The following is a 6,000-nucleotide window of genomic DNA, read 5'->3' on the forward strand; positions in this document are numbered from 1 at the left end:
GTGGAATACAAGTAGGCACAAATTAGCAATAATTATTTAATGCACTTAATAGTCACACATGGATGTTTGTTGCAAAAATTTTCATCATTGTGTGAGTTTGACCAATAGTAAAAGCATGGGGAGTCTTGAATTAACCAAGGAGGTTAAATTTAACCTCCTTGAATTAACACAATGTTGTTATGCTTCTACGGTGTCCTCAGTAATGTTTTTAGCCAGTTCTGTTAGCATCTTTTGCCCACTGCAGGCTGTACATGTAGTCATCTATTAATTTGACATCACACAATAAACAGGAGGTTGAACAGAAATAAAAATGGTGTCCTGGACCCAGACTCTTGTCTTCCTTTAAGTTTTATACATATTTTACATTGTGTATTGAATTGTCACTACGCTGGTATTAGTTGCCAAACTGAATGCGGCCACACTTACAGGACGCTACAACTTCCTATTAAGTAAGAAACATCATCAGCGTGTCATGTTGAATGTTTGCCTTCGTGAGAAGGGTATGCTTTCAAGCGGCAATCACTGTACACTTCTACCTTGTACAAGTATACTGAAGGCGTTGTAGTTCCTAGTAATATTGCTGAATGGCGCTGTGAGACCATCGGATGACCGTGTGAGACCATCTGGTATCTCTGATTCTGGTATGGTCTCGCGCCACGAGCCGACCCCAAACCATCTGAGGATGTTGCCAGTACGTCACCAAAGGCGGACTTTCATATGCGGGGATACTGTCATCATGTTCTCCTGCATAGGAAAATAATCATTTATATCAGAATACATCATAGTCATAGTGCGGTCACGCGGTAAAATACGTCTGTGAATGCTTGTATTCCCACAAGACAAGCGCAATATTTAACGTAAAATTTGTCCTAACTTACTCGTTCCATCACGGATCCCTACGCCGCCACCTTGCTTTGTCAGGCGTTTAAACTGTGGTGAGGTAGATAGTCACCAGAGAAGTTACAATATAGTCATGTATGGATGATTTGAACATGTTAATATGGTAGATTGTGAAACCAGTATTGAGGTTTGTCACGTCATTAGGTACATGCCAGAGTTTCTTTTACATGATTGTAACTTCCATAGTATAAAGTTTCCTATAAATGTTTACCCTTCGGAACCCACGTTTCAATACACACACTAGCATATCTTGATTGTATATCTGATATACAATGAGCAGTTCAGTCAATGATACCACCCAGCGGTTTGACCGATCGAGGAAGGCCGTAGGATCAACCCCTATAAAATCGGCCTGTTCACCCTCGCGCGCATTGATCTCCAAAAGGCGTTACCAAGGCCACTAGTTTCGGTTACTCACGTATAATTATTTACCTGATGACGTCCTTACCTGGTGCGCACAAGTACCAAGTACACAATGGGATTTGAACGATCAGACTGGTTTGGTTACACAGTCACGCCACCGCACAAAACTTGCATGTGACGCAGGGGAAAAGCTCACAGCGTGTGGCATCTGTTTCGAGAAAAAGGACAACTTGTGTCGTCCATGTAAGTTGACTATTCACAAACTGCACAATACTATATTGTATCGCCTTTATACAGGTAGCTGCCATACAAATTAATGCTAGGGCACAAACATTAATTCGCCGTATACGATAGGTTTGCGATAATAAACTGAGGGCATTCAAATATTCCGTCGACACGGTGAATGTGTCCTTACGCGGTAGTTGCGTCTTGTAGTGGAAAAGGTAGGCGCACTTGGTCGACATCTGGTGGTTCTATAAGTCTTTATCTGCAAACAACAACAGGTCGACTTTTTTGACCTGCACTCAGAGCTGAGTGTTACTTGTCCGCCATTTTGCTTGCCTCTTTAAAAGGGTCGGAACAAGAGGTTCGATAAAACCTGTCATGCATGCATGGTATGTCTGAAAAGTGATTTCTTACACGGAAGCCGTTCAGAACTGGATAGCCAGCGTCGAATTATAACGGGTTCCGCACCGAATTTTCGAGTGCTCGGCGACTCTTTCAGACGCTGGAAGCCGAGTTCTCACATCAATCAGTACTGGGTTCCTGGTGCTTACGTCTAGCCTCCACCAGGCGCAAAAGTACCTAAGTAACGGGTTCCTCCCTCAGTACTCGGTGTTCAGTACTGAAGGTGCCTTCCGAACTGAACTTCCAGTTCGGAAGTTCTGTCAGAACTGGGCGTCCAGATCTGAGGCGACTTCAGAACTGGAAAACTCTGAATCAGTTCTGGAAACCGAGAACTGAACGTTCCTTCCGTACTGGAAAACGCGGAGCGGCTTTGGCGTGAGTATACTATAGCCCGGCTTACAAGCGCTGCCGGGCGGACTAGTAAAGCCGGGCAAGCTGCCGGACGGCCGCCGCAACATAAGGCGAACACGGCTGCCGGAGGACAACGAGAATACCTACAGGAAGCGTCTACGGGAGACGAGAGAAACTGAGGCGGCTAACAACGAAGAGCGGGCTGTTGAAGATCGGCACGTCGACCAGTTATAGACCAATACTAGTTTATACGTTGTTGATGTCAGCAAGGCTACTTCTACTACTGTATTGAGACATATCGTATTCAGTACTGGAACATCCCAGTACAATTAGAACGTGAGAACAGGAAGCCCAGTTCGGAAATAATTTGAAAACTCGGCTTCCAGTACTGTAGAGTCACTTTTTACTGGTCAATCCAGTACGGAACCCGTTACTTAGGTACATCGACACTCGGCTTTCCAGTACTGAATGACCTCCGAACTGGGTAACCAGTACTGAATGACCAGTTGAACCAGCCTTCCTGTAGCCGGGACGCAACACAGTACTGGGGTCCGAGTACCGACGGGCGTTCAGGTCTGGAAAACGAGTTCCGAAACAAGATTCAGTTCTGAACTTCCAGTTCTGACGAAGCTTCAGTACTGGAATAACGCCGTTCCGAACTGGAATTCCAGTTTAGAGCTTTCTTCAGAACTGGACCCCGAGTATCGACGCTATTTTCTCCACGGTTTCCGTACTGGGCGCCCAGTGAGGAACCCGTTACTTTCGTACCTTTGCCCACCAGGCCTTTCTACGGGCAATAACGGATCGTAGAATTCGGCAAAAAGGATCAAATGGGCCAAGGGAGTCCGGCCGCGGGGAGGTAGTTTCGTTCCCTCCGAAGCATACAAGTATTGTCACCCCAAGGCGGCCAAACTCCCCCTATACATGTAGCATTATGTTAGACACATTACCAACTAGTAGAATCTATTATTTGCCTAGCCGTGGCGACTCTTGATTCGGGCTTACATTGCATTACCTTGCTGAGGGTAATGCAATGTAAGCCCGAATCAGTCCAGTCCAGTCCACCAACCCATCCAGAAATTATCAGTGGTAAGCTGGGATGTGATATCCCATGTACCTGAGTCATACATACTCAACGGCCACGTATCTCTGACACCACATTCCAAGAGTAGACGGGTCCATTTGCTTCCCGGGCGCTATGATCTTGAAAATCATTGAGGCAGCATCTCGATACCAGCTTTTTAAAGGCAAGGTCACGGTTTGCTGATTCAGAGTTTTCCAACTTGCTGAAGCCGCCCACAGTGAACAATTATTACAGTAACTGTAACATCGAGTGTTGACGTGCATTCGTGGGCATTCGCTAAAGAGAGAAACCCACTCTGGGAAAGGAACCTGTTACTTCCTCAAATCGGTACTTTTGCCACCTCGTGCACCCTGATGCCAGGTGTGACATGCATTTTTTTTCAGGAGGAAGAAATCTGGTGGTTCATTCCCAAGCATCAGATTAGCAAGCTCGGAAACAGCATGGATACATATGTCAATAATTCTCTAGTACAGGTGAGTTTACACACAACAGTTCAGAAGTTAATGAGATACAGTTAAAACAGATTTATAGTGTCATGTAATACTCCACTCGTACCTATCAAAGGATGACATGTTCTTACATCTTTGAAGTTAACTACAATGTAATAGAGACGCTGTACATGTCGTAAATGTCTGAACAAGAGGGAAGAAATGTGTAAAACATAGCATTTTCCTATTTCCTACTTATTTGTAGCCTACTAAGCTTATATTTAGCCCATAAACTTCATTGTCATTATTATTACCTCCATGACATGTCATGCAGGTTATATTTACCTTCGCCAAGAAGGTTATGTTTTCATTGGTGTTCGTCTGTTTGTGTGTGTGTGTCTGTTTGTGTGTCTGTCTGTCTGTCTGTAAACACGATAACTCAAAAAGGTGGGTAGGTCTTGATGAGACCTCAAAATTTTGGGCCCCCTAATGGCTTGTTATGGTACTGCAGCAGAACTTCCGGTTTTTATAACTCATGATCTAGCCATGCTATATAGGGGTACGAAATTTAAATGATAGGTAGTTCTTGTACTGGGGAAGAAGTGACGTAAGTTTGGGCCCCCTAGCGGCTTGCTCGGGAACTGCGAGGGCAGTTGTTGACAAATATTTAAAGGAGGATAACTCAGAACCGGTTGACGGATTATCATGAATTTTGGTATGTAGATAGCTTGAGTGATGCTTGACATAATTATATGGAATTATGCAAATCTGGATGTAGTTTGCATAATCAATGCGGAAATTCTATTAATCAAGATAGGACTATTCAAGCGGTGACATGTAATTGAGAACAAGAGAAATATAGGCTGATATTGATTATGTGAATGAAGACTTAATTTGCATAATTAATGAGAAAAGTTATTCCATAATTCCATAGTGGTAACTGCCTGGAATTACTTTGGGTTTTTGAAAGTTGATTGAAGATGAACATGTATGTGCATCACTGGCAGTATACCTAATGTTAATATGTTAAGTACAATGTATGAACCTAATGTTGATATGTTAAGTCTTAGACAGATACACAATGTACAGTGCAGTTCAGTATCACTCTCTACCTTGAGGTATCACTCCCTACCACTCCTTGAGTGGAACGAGCCAATGGGGAAGTTAAGGGCATCCCTGCAGAAAGGTTTTCCAAAGGGTTTCCAGGAATTTCACTAGGTAGGACTTAGATGTCACGGGCATTATGTGTCAGCAAAACTCCAGAGCTGAGACATGCCTGTGGACATTCCATGAATGTGGATAAAAGCTGAGTAATAATATATGTAATATAGCAAAAGTAAGAATAAGGTCCCGTGGGCTTGTGTCATAGGCACCTTCGTACCTGAGGAAATAGAAGGCAAAATATAGTACTGTTATATCTTAATCTAAAAATTGCCCAAAACTGAAAAAGTCCCCAAATACATCATTCTGAATGTCTATCTTGAAGGTTCATTCAAATATGTTTGAATCGTTCCCTACAACCCTGAAAACATATTACAGATTTGTACAGTTAAATGTATACAGTAACTTGACTTTGCTTTTAGCAGGGAATATGTAATGTTATACATTTTGCTTCTTTTTTTTTGTTCACAGTTACTGTACAAACACAAGGGTGTTACTCAGAGGGAGATCTTTCAAGTCTTTACAAGCTATGAAGACCTGAAGCCCAGCATTGAACCACGTACATTTTCTAAATGTTATCTTAATCAAAAGCAGTGTTCAGTCTAAATGGTATTTATTAATATATCAATCATGGTGCTTTCTGAATTCTGCCCACGAAAATAGGCTTAAGCCTTATTTTTTTAGCACATTTCACTTCTGGTAATGTCAATTTTCACTGGCTCATTATAATTGAAGATTCTAATATATGTAATGTGTTGGAAATTCACCCGCATTATATCACAGTGGTGGTGTAGTCATCAGTATAATAGATGACTGAACAATTAACTTTTCCAGTGAAGCTATATAGATTTTGATAACTTCTCCATTGTGAGTGAAAAATGAGGGTCTGCATTGTTTTCTCACAGTTAAACTTCATGATGGCAGAGAGGACGTCTTCCTCACATTGCAGGGAACTATTCCAGTACAGTACAAGGGTAAGGCCTTAAAACACATATCATTATTTCAGGGGATTCATGTAATTAGAATACTGCAAATTTTACTTACCCAAAATCTTTTTTGAAACCTATTTATGTTTACCGAAGTAAA

General features: G+C 42.3%; 1 protein-coding gene across 1 annotated transcript in view; it reads left to right on the forward strand.

Annotated features, from left to right (window-relative positions):
• Positions 1-5,387: 5,387 nt before the first annotated feature.
• Positions 5,388-6,000, forward strand: part of LOC109478932 — a 4,005-nt gene continuing 3,392 nt past the window's right edge. Inside the window, exons 1-2 of the mRNA XM_019780738.1 lie at positions 5,388-5,473; positions 5,820-5,888. The gene's annotated coding sequence lies outside the window, so the exon portion shown is untranslated. The remainder of the gene's footprint in view (positions 5,474-5,819; positions 5,889-6,000) is intronic.

The sequence above is a fragment of the Branchiostoma belcheri genome, unplaced genomic scaffold, assembly GCF_001625305.1.
Source record: "Branchiostoma belcheri isolate BF01 breed outbred unplaced genomic scaffold, Haploidv18h27 scaffold46, whole genome shotgun sequence".
Classification (NCBI taxonomy): domain Eukaryota; kingdom Metazoa; phylum Chordata; class Leptocardii; order Amphioxiformes; family Branchiostomatidae; genus Branchiostoma; species Branchiostoma belcheri.